Source organism: Plectropomus leopardus, chromosome 8 (genome assembly GCF_026936395.1).
Source record: "Plectropomus leopardus strain MGB_pleo_1.0 chromosome 8, ASM2693639v1, whole genome shotgun sequence".
Lineage (NCBI taxonomy): Eukaryota > Metazoa > Chordata > Actinopteri > Perciformes > Serranidae > Plectropomus > Plectropomus leopardus.
Window position 1 is genome coordinate 19908820 of NC_142183.1, and position 12176 is coordinate 19920995.

The window sequence follows — 12176 nt, forward strand, 5'->3', positions numbered from 1 at the left end:
TCAGAATATAAGACCTTACTGAATTCACTCCAACATCAAGGTCTTGCGCAGTCTCCAAAGGAAATCGTGCTCCTGCCGCTGTCGACTCTGCAATTTGTAATTTTATATCTTTTGACGGGAATTTCGGAGAATTATCATTGATATCCTGTATTTCCACTTCAACTCGGTGCAACTGTAGCGGTTTATCAACGACCACTTGCAAAGTCAATACACAGCTGGCGCTTTGTCCACATAAAGCCTCTCTGTCTATTCTGTCATTTACCACCAGCTCGCCTTTCCCCGCATCCACACTGAAATACTGCTCACCAGCCTCAGAGGCGACACGAAGCTTACGGTCAAAAATGTCTGACAGTCCCAAACCCAGGTCTTTGGCTAGATTTCCTACCACAGAGCCCTGTTTGAGTTCCTCCGGGATGCTGTAACGAGTCTGTCCGTCTATTGTACTCCACAATAGAAAGAAATGATGCCACCAAAGCGCCTGCCATCTCCAGTCTCGGTATCCTATTGTCTTTGTCATCCCCGCTCCGTTATTTCCGATTGAGAAAATCGAAAAGCAGATAGTTACCATCCATTGCCATGAAGCATTAATCCAAAACAAAGATCCAAAATTGCTTCATACCAAAAACTGGAAGAATATTTATCTTTTTTAAATTCCGGTAAGAGCATCACTCCCTCTCATCCAGCTCGGTGCAATATACGTGTGTACGGTGCTGAGGCTGCATGGGGGAGGGAGAAGATCTCTTTGTACAGTTCTGAATCCTATTGGAGCACAATATCTATCTCCACCAACCAATAAGAAGGGCTGTGAGCAGTGCTTTTAAAGACACAGCCGCCCTTGAAATAATCTGGCTGGGTGCATTAAGAGTGAATGAACGACATAATACAGTACCAGCTGGTCAACATCACACCATAGTGTTTATGCATATTCCGTAAAAAAAAAATATATAAAAATACAAATACTGTCTGTGTTCCGGTTAATCAGTTTTTGATGAAACAAACTATTTTTGTCACCTGAATCAGAAAAAAATGTGAAAGTGTGCAGCGCACGTTACACAAACCACAAGCAAGCCTTTTCAAGGGGTCGCTGTCCACCTCTGTGGTGCTGAATGTTTCATTCATATAAAGATACGGGAGCGTTCGAACACCCTAAAATGCAGTACCATGCAAACAGTCCTACAAAAGTCTGAATTCTGACACGTGTAGGCATCTGAAGCAGAAAAAAATGTTACAAGGGGGAAAGGATCAAAACCTCTCTGTAAAGAAAAATTCGGGAGGCAAAAGACGTCAAGCATGTTGTGGTCATGGCATGTTGATGAAGATGACTAGGCTGAAATGAGGAAGTAGCGAAAAACATCTCATTATCTTGTCTGCATTATCAGACTGACAAAAAAACGATAGAAAACATTGATGATGAGTGTTAAATTATGAGTGTAGGATACCATGCATTTTGTTTGGTATAGGAGCACAGCCATAAAGAAAGAAAATGGAGAAAGAATATTTATGACTTTTTACATGTAGCATGTGAATCAAGAGCCAAAAACATCATGTTATTAGACGCCTGTAAAATATTTAAAATAAAAAAATAATAATAATTACGCAACAATATGAAATTACACGGCAGGTCTACAATGTTTTCAGCTCACCTGCTGGCTCTCAAAGGTCCAGGTGCTGTCGGGTAAAGACGCATCCAGTACACTGATCACCTCCTTAAAGTCAGTGGTGCTGCTGGGCTTTATCAAAGTGAAATCACTGTACTCTGACATTGGAGACATACAGGATCTGAAGGACTGGCTCTGAGACAACATGTCTCCTCCCAGGACCTCCACGTACTTTATAGGTCCATCAGTGTTGAGCTGAATCTGCAGGTTTCTGTTGGGGTTCTTGTAATCATCACAGTCGCTCCGTCTCATGCAGCAACTCCCGCTGCTTCTGCTGCTCCTCATGCATTTAACCGCTAAGATGAGAAAAGTCACCAGAGACAGCACGGACACCGAGGCCAGAGAGAGAATCAAATAAAGGGTGATTCTGCCAGTTTTCTTGCTCGGCTCGGCCGCTTTATGTCGGAGGTCTAAAATGGGCTCGTGGAGGCCGTCCTCCAGCAGGATGGACACCGTGACGGTGGAGGACTGGACCGGTTCCCCATCGTCCCTGATCTCTATGAACAGCCTCTGAGAGGAGTCGTCCTGCTCGGACACAGCGCGTTTAGTCCTCACCTCCCCTGTGTACAGATTGACAGTGAACAGAGAGGCGTCTGTGGCCTCCGCCACTTTGTAGGAGATCCAGGCGTTATGGCCCGAGTCAGCGTCCACGGCCGTCACCTTGGTAACCAGGTGACCCGCTTTAGCGGTGCGGGGCATCCTCTGATGAGAGAGGGAGCCCATGGCGGAGGAGGGGTAAATAACAGCGGGGGCATTGTCGTTCTGGTCCAGGATAAAAACATGGACAGTGGCGTTGCTGCTGAGAGACGGGGAGCCCTGATCTTTTGCCTGAACCTGAATCTGAAACACCTTCAGTTTCTCATAGTCAAACGAGTGCATGCTGTAGATGCTGCCGTTATCTGAGTTAATGTAAACATAAGAGGAGACAGAAACGTCCTGCACTTTAGAGTCCAGTATAGAGTAAGAGATTTTGGCGTTTTCACCAAAATCCAGGTCAGACGCTGATACTGAGTACAGTATAGAGCCTGGGACCCCATTCTCTTTTAAATACACATTATAGGAGGGCTGAGTGAATATAGGAGGGTTATCGTTCACATCAGTGATGCTGACAGGTATGATTTTCTTACTGGACAAAGAAGGAGAGCCTGAATCAGTGGCTGTTATCTCAATACTATATTCTGAGAAACTCTCTCTGTCCAAAGCACCACTGGTAACCAGTGCATAATTGTTAGAAAAGGAGGGTTTTAGAGTGAACGGACAACCTCTGGGTAGTCTCAGTGTCACTTTGCTGTTATTACCAGAGTCAGCATCACGTGCATTAAGCAACGCCACCACTGTGCCACTTGGTGAGTCTTCGCGCACCGGCTGCGGTTCTGAAGTGAGAATAATTTCTGGAATGTTATCATTAACATCTACAACATCTATCTGAAGACGACAGTGACTCTCCATTTCAGGAGCCCCCTTGTCTTTCGCAGTTATTTCAATTTTATAGGACGTGGCTCTTTCATAATCTAAGCTGCCTTTCAAACGTATTTCTCCTGTTAGTAAATTTATTTCAAATACTGATAAGACCGACTCCGGTGTTCGCGAGCTAAAAGAGAATTCAACTTCTCCGTTTGGGCCTTCGTCAGTATCAGTTGCTGTAATTTTTACAACAAACGTATCTTTTGCAGTATTTTCATCTAGTGAAACTTTATATATATTTTTATCGAAAACAGGAAAATTGTCATTTACATCAAGCACAGTGATTGTAATCTGCGAGGTGCCAGACATGACTGGGTTTCCCCCATCTAATGCAGTCAGTAGTAGCTGGTGAACTGCTTTTTTCTCTCGGTCAAGGGGCTTCTCTAACACTAACTCCGGAACTGTCTTGCCATCCTCAACTTCTTTCATTTTGAGTGTAAAGCAGTCGTTTTTAGTCAACATGTAAGATTTAACTGAATTGCTGGCAACATCGGAATCTTCTGCGCTCTCTAAAGCAAAACGAGTTCCCACTGCTGCCGATTCTGAAATTTTTAATGACAGTTCTTTTGTATGGAAAGTAGGTGAATTGTCATTTATATCTTTTATTTCTACCTCAATCCGATGTAAACTAAGGGGGTTTTCAAGAACAACCTGCAGAGGTAGAACGCAGCTGGCGCTTTGTCCACATAAAGCCTCTCTGTCTATTCTGTCATTCACCACCAGCTCGCCCTTCCCCGCATCCACACTGAAATACTGCTCACCAGCCTCAGAGGCGACACGCAGCTTACGATCAAAAATCTCAGATAGTCCCAAACCCAGATCCCTGGCTAGATTTCCTACCACAGAGCCCTGTTTCAGCTCCTCCGGGATGCTGTAACGAGTCTGTCCGTCTATTGTACTCCACAAGAGAAAGAAATGATGCCACCAAAGCGCCTGCCATCTCCAGTCTCGGTATCCCTCTCTCTTTGTCATCCCTTATCCGTTATAATAAGTTATTTCCCATCGAGAAAATCGGCGGTAACATCCAGTTCCAACAAGCATTAGCTATTTCCATAAAAAAACATGATGCATATTTGATCATGTCCCGAGTTTAAATGATCGAATTCTTTTTCAGCTCCGAGATACGAGCGCATCATCCACCGTCCTCCAGCTCTTTGCATTGTTAGCGTTTACAGTGGTGAGGCTGAGAAGGGGAGGGGGTAGATCTCTTTGTACAACTCTGCATGTGATTGGTGCACGTCATCCATCCTGATATCAAATAGGAAATGGACTGAGCAGTGCTTTAAAGACACAGCTTCAATAATGAGAATGGCCGAGATGCAGTGCTGTGTATGATAGGCGTGAAGTCTATTTTATTTCTCGGATTTTACAGGTGCGTTGCTAAAATACTGTGCAATACAATCAAAAAAAGGTCAGTTAAAAAAAAACAGCAACCAAAACCAATTATGCATCAAACTGAATAATCTATGCCAAGTAAATAAACCATCCTCTCTAAGAAGGCATTTGTGGACATAAACCATTCTTAAAGTCAGGAATTCCTACATTATTAAAGATATCAACTTAATCCTTTGCCACCATAGTAATACCAAAGCCCATCGGTCATTAAAAAAATGTTACAAGGGGGAAAGGATCAAAACCTCTCTGTAAAGAAAAATTCGGGAGGCAAAAGACGTCAAGCATGTTGTGGTCATGGCATGTTGATGAAGATGACTAGGCTGAAATGAGGAAGTAGCGAAAAAAAATCACCTAGCAGTCAATTTACTAAGTACACACATAACGAACAAGATACCACAGTGTTAAATTATGAGTGTAGGATACCATGCATTTTGTTTGGTATAGGAGCACAGCCATAAAGAAATAAATTGAACAGGTCACCTGTCGCTTGTTCATCATAAAAACACGATTATCAGACGACAACAAAAGATCACGATGTTATATAGAGGCCTGTAAAATATTTAAAATAAAAAAATAATAAGGGTCATCACAATATGAAATTACATGTCATCAGCTCACCTGCTGGCTCTCAAAGGTCCAGGTGCTGTCGGGTAAAGAAGCATCCAGAACACTGATCACCTCCTTAAAGTCAGTGGTGCTGCTGGGCTTTATCAAAGTGAAATCACTGTACTCTGACATTGGAGACATACAGGACCTGAAGGACTGACTCTGAGACAACATGTCTCCTCCCAGGACCTCCACGTACTTTATAGGTCCATCAGTGTTGAGCTGAATCTGCAGGTTTCTGTTGGGGTTCTTGTAATCATCACAGTCGCTCCGTCTCATGCAGCAACTCCCGCTGCTTCTGCTGCTCCTCATGCATTTAACCGCTAAGATGAGAAAAGTCACCAGAGACAGCACGGACACCGAGGCCAGAGAGAGAATCAAATAAAGGGTGATTCTGCCAGTTTTCTTGCTCGGCTCGGCCGCTTTATGTCGGAGGTCTAAGATGGGCTCGTGGAGGCCGTCCTCCAGCAGGATGGACACCGTGACGGTGGAGGACTGGACCGGTTCCCCGTCGTCCCTGATCTCTATGAGCAGCCTCTGAGAGGAGTCGTCCTGCTCGGACACAGCGCGTTTAGTCCTCACCTCCCCTGTGTACAGATTGACAATGAACAGAGAGGCGTCTGTGGCCTCCGCCACTTTGTAGGAGATCCAGGCGTTATGGCCCGAGTCAGCGTCCACGGCCGTCACCTTGGTAACCAGGTGACCCGCTTTAGCGGAGCGGGGCATCCTCTGATGAGAGAGGGAGCCCATGGCGGAGGAGGGGTAAATAACAGCGGGGGCATTGTCGTTCTGGTCCAGGATAAAAACATGGACAGTGGCGTTGCTGCTGAGAGACGGAGAGCCCTGATCCTTTGCCTGAACCTGGATCTGAAACACCTTCAGTTTCTCATAGTCAAACGAGTGCATGCTGTAGATGCTGCCGTTATCTGAGTTAATGTAAACATAAGAGGAGACAGAAACGTCCTGCACCTTAGAGTCCAGTATAGAGTAAGAGATTTTAGCGTTTTCACCAAAATCCAGGTCAGACGCTGAGACTGAGTATAGTATGGAGCCTGGGACCCCATTCTCTTTTAAATACACATTATAGGAGGGCTGAGTGAATATAGGAGGGTTATCGTTCACATCAGTGATGCTGACAGGTATGATTTTCTCACTGGACAGAGGAGGAGAGCCTGAATCAGTGGCTGTTATCTCAATATTATACTCTGAGAAACTCTCTCTGTCCAGAGAACCACTAGTAACCAGTGCATAATTATTAGAAAACGAGGGTTTCAGAGTAAAGGGAGAGTTTTTGGGAAGTTGTAACGTCACTTTTCCGTTATCACCGGAATCAAGGTCACGGACGCTGAGTAAAGCCACTACTGTGCCACTGCGAGAGTCTTCGGCCACAGAAGTGGGCTTTGAAGTAAGCACAATTTCTGGAGCGTTATCATTTACGTCTAAGACATCCACCTGCACACTGCAGTGACCCTCCATTTTAGGCAATCCTTTGTCTTTTGCACTAATGTCTATTCGATATGAGGCTTGAGTTTCGTGGTCCAATTGGTTTTTCAAAAATATCTCTCCTGTTACAGCATCTATACGAAATAATGACAGCACTGACGGGGGTGTGTGTACACCAAGCGAGTACTCAATCTCTCCATTTGGACCCTCATCAATGTCTGTTGCTTTTGTAGCTATTACAAATGAGCCATTTGAACTGTTTTCTTGAACAGCAATTTTATAAGAAGTATTTTCGAAAATTGGCACATTGTCGTTTATATCAAGCACATTTACTGTTATTTTTGAAGTTCCAGATTGGACTGGGTTACCTCCGTCCATGGCAATAAGAAATAAATTGTGAGTGGCCTTTTTCTCGCGATCTAATGATTTATTTAAAACCAGTTCTGGTATTTTTCGTCCGTTTTCAAGTTCTTTAACTTTCAAAGTGAAGCAGTCGTCTTTGCTGAGTGTGTACGTCTTTAATCCGTTACTTCCAACATCGGGATCCTCTGCACTCTCTAAGGGAAAACGCACACCTACAACGGTGGATTCTGCAATTTCTATTATATGATCGCGTTTGAGAAAACTAGGAGCGTTGTCATTTACATCTTTTATTTCCACTTCTATCCGGTGCAACTGTAACGGATTCTCTATTACAACCTGCAGAGGTAGAACACAGCTGGCGCTTTGTCCACATAAAGCCTCTCTGTCTATTCTGTCATTCACCACCAGCTCGCCCTTCCCCGCATTCACACTGAAGTACTGCTTACCAGCCTCAGAGGCGACACGCAGTTTACGATCAAAAATCTCAGATAGTCCCAAACCCAGATCTTTGGCTAGATTTCCTACCACAGAGCCCTGTTCCAGCTCCTCCGGGATGCTGTAACGAGTCTGCCCGTCTATTGTACTCCACAAGAGAAAGAAATGATGCCACCAAAGCGCCTGCCATCTCCAGTCTCGGTATCCTATTCTCTTTGTCATCCCCGCTCCGTTACAATACGGCGTTATTTCCCATCGAAATATAGTTCAGAATAAATAGGTCATTGTGAAAATCCATCAGCGAAGAACTTGCTGTAATCCAGGAATCTCCATGGTTAGGCACCACAAAATGTAAAATAGAGTTATATTATTTAATCTGAGTGTTTAAACGCATCCTCCTCACATCTCGGGCTCGAAGCAATGTACTGGCTACAGTGGTGAGGATGGATGGGGGAGGGAGTAGATCTCTTTGTACAACTCCTAATGCTATTGGTGCACAGCAGCTACTCTGCATCCAATAAGATGAATATGCTCCAGACACAGCACTGCAATTCAAAACTGAAAAGGAACACTGGGGTTTGTTCCAAATGAATAATTGCATACAATTAGAGATGTTAATTAAAAGTAAGACACATTTCCTCTTAATTTTGATTGTTTTGATTGTAACAAGTATGTACATTTATTGATACTCCAGTTTTTATAAATGCAGTCAACTTAGTTTTGCAAGGTGTCTAAAACTGAAATCCACACTCGACGGGAATTAAATGGAATATTAGATTTCCAGTGACTGCTAAAAATTTTAATTAAATAGGTAAAAATAGCATGAACAATTGGCTTATTTCTCAAAAGTTTTTTTAACAGCTTATTCTGTTTCAGTGAGACAATCACAAATCAGACGCTCCCATGAAGCCAGACAGCAACTAACTAAAGTTTATGCCAATCGCAGACCGTAAAATTACTAAAACAGCATGTGGAAGTTGTGATGCTTCAATATGTCAAACACGCACATAGGTGTGCAATGTTGATGTGATAAAAACATTGAAGGGAAAGAGTCGTATTGTTTTGCGTTGGCTAAAAATAATTCTGAACATATGATCTTGAATGTGTTAATGCTTTGAATATTTGTGTCCTTATATCAAATCAAATTTCTCAGGGACGTGCAGGCAAACGGACATGAAAAGAATAGGAAAACGTGTCAGTATATGTACACACACAAAAACACGATTTTACTGTCTGGTCACCTACCTTAATATATATAGATATATATATATATATATATAAATATATATATATATATATATATATATATATATATATATATATATATATAGATAGATAGATAGATAGATAGATAGACAGATAGATAGATAGATAGATAGATAGATAGAGATAGAGAGAGATAGATAGATAGATAGAGAGAGAGCTAGATAGATAGATTGATACATCTGCTTTGCGTTGCCAAAAAATAATTATAAAAATATTATCTTGAGTGTGGTATTGCTTTAAATTTTTGTTTGCATCACATTAGTTCAAATCCCTCGAGGGCCTGCAAGCAAACCACCATGAGAAGATTAAGCGAAAGTTGTGTCACTATAAACACATGAGATTATTTTACTGTCTGCTCACCTGCTGGCTCTCAAAGGTCCAGGTGCTGTCGGGTAAAGAAGCATCCAGAACACTGATCACCTCCTTAAAGTCTGTGGTGCTGCTGGGCTTTATTAAAGTGAAATCACTGTACTCTGACATTGGAGACATGCAGGACCTGAAGGACTGACTCTGAGACAACATGTCTCCTCCCAGGACCTCCACGTACTTTATAGGTCCATCAGTGTTGAGCTGAATCTGCAGGTTCCTGTTGGGGTTCTTGTAATCATCACAGTCGCTCCGTCTCATGCAGCAACTCCCGCTGCTTCTGCTGCTCCTCATGCATTTAACCGCTAAGATGAGAAAAGTCACCAGAGACAGCACGGACACCGAGGCCAGAGAGAGAATCAAATAAAGGGTGATTCTGCCAGTTTTCTTGCTCGGCTCGGCCGCTTTATGTCGGAGGTCTAAGATGGGCTCGTGGAGGCCGTCCTCCAGCAGGATGGACACCGTGACGGTGGAGGACTGGACCGGTTCCCCGTCGTCCCTGATCTCTATGAGCAGCCTCTGAGAGGAGTCGTCCTGCTCGGACACAGCGCGTTTAGTCCTCACCTCCCCTGTGTACAGATTGACAGTGAACAGAGAGGCGTCTGTGGCCTCCGCCACTTTGTACGAGATCCAGGCGTTATGGCCCGAGTCAGCGTCCACGGCCGTCACCTTGGTAACCAGGTGACCCGCTTTAGCGGAGCGGGGCATCCTCTGATGAGAGAGGGAGCCCATGGCGGAGGAGGGGTAAATAACAGCGGGGGCATTGTCGTTCTGGTCCAGGATAAAAACATGGACAGTGGCGTTGCTGCTGAGAGACGGAGAGCCCTGATCCTTTGCCTGAACCTGAATCTGAAACACCTTCAGTTTCTCATAGTCAAACGAGTGCATGCTGTAGATGCTGCCGTTATCTGAGTTAATGTAAACATAAGAAGAGACAGAAACGTCCTGCACTTTAGAGTCCAGTATAGAGTAAGAGATTTTAGCGTTTTCACCAAAATCCAGGTCAGACGCTGATACTGAGTACAGTACAGAGCCTGGGACCCCATTCTCTTTTAAATACACATTGTAGGAGGGCTGAGTGAATATAGGAGGGTTATCGTTCACATCAGTGATGCTGACAGGTATAATTTTCTTACTGGACAGAGGAGGAGAGCCTGAATCAGTGGCTGTTATCTCAATATTATATTCTGAAAAAGTCTCTCGGTCTAAAGCACCACTGGTAAGCAGTTCATAATTATTAGAGAACGATGGTTTCAAAGTGAAAGGAGACCGTTTGGGAAGTTGTAACGTCACTTTACCGTTTTCACCGGAGTCAAGGTCTCGTGCAGTAATCAGAGCCACTACTGTCCCACTTGGTGCGTCCTCAAGCACAGGACTGGGCTCTGAAGTGAGCACAATTTCAGGAGGATTATCATTTATGTCCTCTATGTCTAATTGTACACGACAGTGACCCTCCATCTCAGGAATGCCTTTGTCTTTAGCAGTTACATCGATAAGGTATGATTTAGAGCTCTCATAATCTAATGCTCCTTTTAATACAATCTCTCCGGTAAAATCATTAATTTCAAATGTTGATAACACAGAGTCTGGAGTGCGGGACCCAAATGAATATTTTACTTCACCATTAAGACCATCGTCGGCATCTGTGGCTGTAAGTTTGATTACAAATGTTCCCTTGGTGCTGTTCTCCTTTAGAGATACTTTGTACTCATTTTCACTGAACACTGGAAAATTGTCGTTATTATCAAGTACATTAATGATTATCTTACTGGTTCCAGATTTGACTGGGTTTCCTCCATCTAATGCTATCAGAAGCAGCTGATGGAAAGCATTTTTTTCTCGGTCCAATGACTTCTCCAACACCAATTCGGGGACACTTTTACCATTTTTTGCGTCTTTAAATTTCAGAGAAAAATAATCGTTTTTACTTAGTGAGTACGTTTTCAAAGAATTGCTCCCAACATCAGGGTCCTCTGCACCCTCCAGAGGGAAACGTTTTCCAAGTGCAACCGATTCTGGTATTTTAAGGTTTATCTCCTGTGTAAGAAAACTGGGAGAATTGTCATTTATGTCTCGTATTTCAACCTCAATTCGATGAGACTGCAAAGGTTTTTCAACGACCACTTGCAGAGGTAGAACACAGCTGGCGCTTTGTCCGCATAAAGCCTCTCTGTCTATTCTGTCATTCACCACCAGCTCGCCCTTCCCTGCATCCACACTGAAATACTGCTCACCAGCCTCAGAGGCGACACGCATCTTACGATCAAAAATGTCTGATAATCCCAAACCCAGATCTTTGGCTAGATTTCCCACCACAGAGCCCTGTTTCAGCTCTTCCGGGATGCTGTAACGAGTCTGTCCGTCTATTGTACTCCACAAGAGAAAGAAATGATGCCACCAAAGCGCCTGCCATCTCCAGTCTCGGTATCCTATTGTCTTTGTCATCCTTGGTCCGCTATAACAAATTATTTCCAATCGAGATATTGTTTATAACAAAGTTGAAATCCATGATAGTAGGAAATACCGTTAAAGAAAGCATGCCACGTTTACTGAGCATGTCTGTAAGACAAAAATCGACGTTTAAATCTTAAAAAATAAGCGCTCATTGCCGTCTCTCCTCGAGCTCTTTGCAGTCTATAGTGTTACATCGCTGAGGCTGCATGGGGGCAGGGACTAGATTGCTTTGTACAGTTCTAAATCCTATTGGTGCACAGCGTCCATTTCAACCATCCAATGAGAGGGAAACTGATCGACACTCTTAAAGTGGCAGCATGCTCTTCGTGGGTTTTAATTTGGGGTGATTATAACTGGATATGAAATAAAATGAGACGAATAAATGAAACCCACTTTGCAGTCAAAAATGTGAAAGCATTAAACATAAAACAGTTATCTACAGCAAATAAATGAACACTGTTCAGACATGTCATGGCCATGGCTGCGGTTCACAGTCACTGTCCACTGTAGTGGTGCTGTAATGTTCAAATGCAAAAACTTTTAACACTATAATTGATGCATGCCTTCAACATGACTACTTTGATCGCCTCTAAATACATTAGTGCATATTACTTTGATTTCATCACACTGAAATCAAATTTTACAACAGACACTGCTAAGACGTATAAGGAAAAAACGTGTAATGAAATTAAAAGAAGTTAACAACCAACACAAAGCCTGCTGTAG

At 43.3% G+C, this 12176-nt stretch overlaps 3 pseudogenes; all 3 read right to left on the reverse strand.

The window, feature by feature from the left end:
- Positions 1–373: 373 nt before the first annotated feature.
- On the reverse strand, positions 374–4522 carry LOC121940165 (protocadherin gamma-C5 pseudogene; annotated as a pseudogene).
- Positions 4523–5126: 604 nt separating this feature from the next.
- LOC121964344 (protocadherin gamma-C5 pseudogene) lies at positions 5127–7586 on the reverse strand (annotated as a pseudogene).
- A 1191-nt stretch (positions 7587–8777) lies between these two features.
- LOC121964347 (protocadherin gamma-C5 pseudogene) lies at positions 8778–12066 on the reverse strand (annotated as a pseudogene).
- Between the last annotated feature and the right edge of the window lie 110 nt (positions 12067–12176).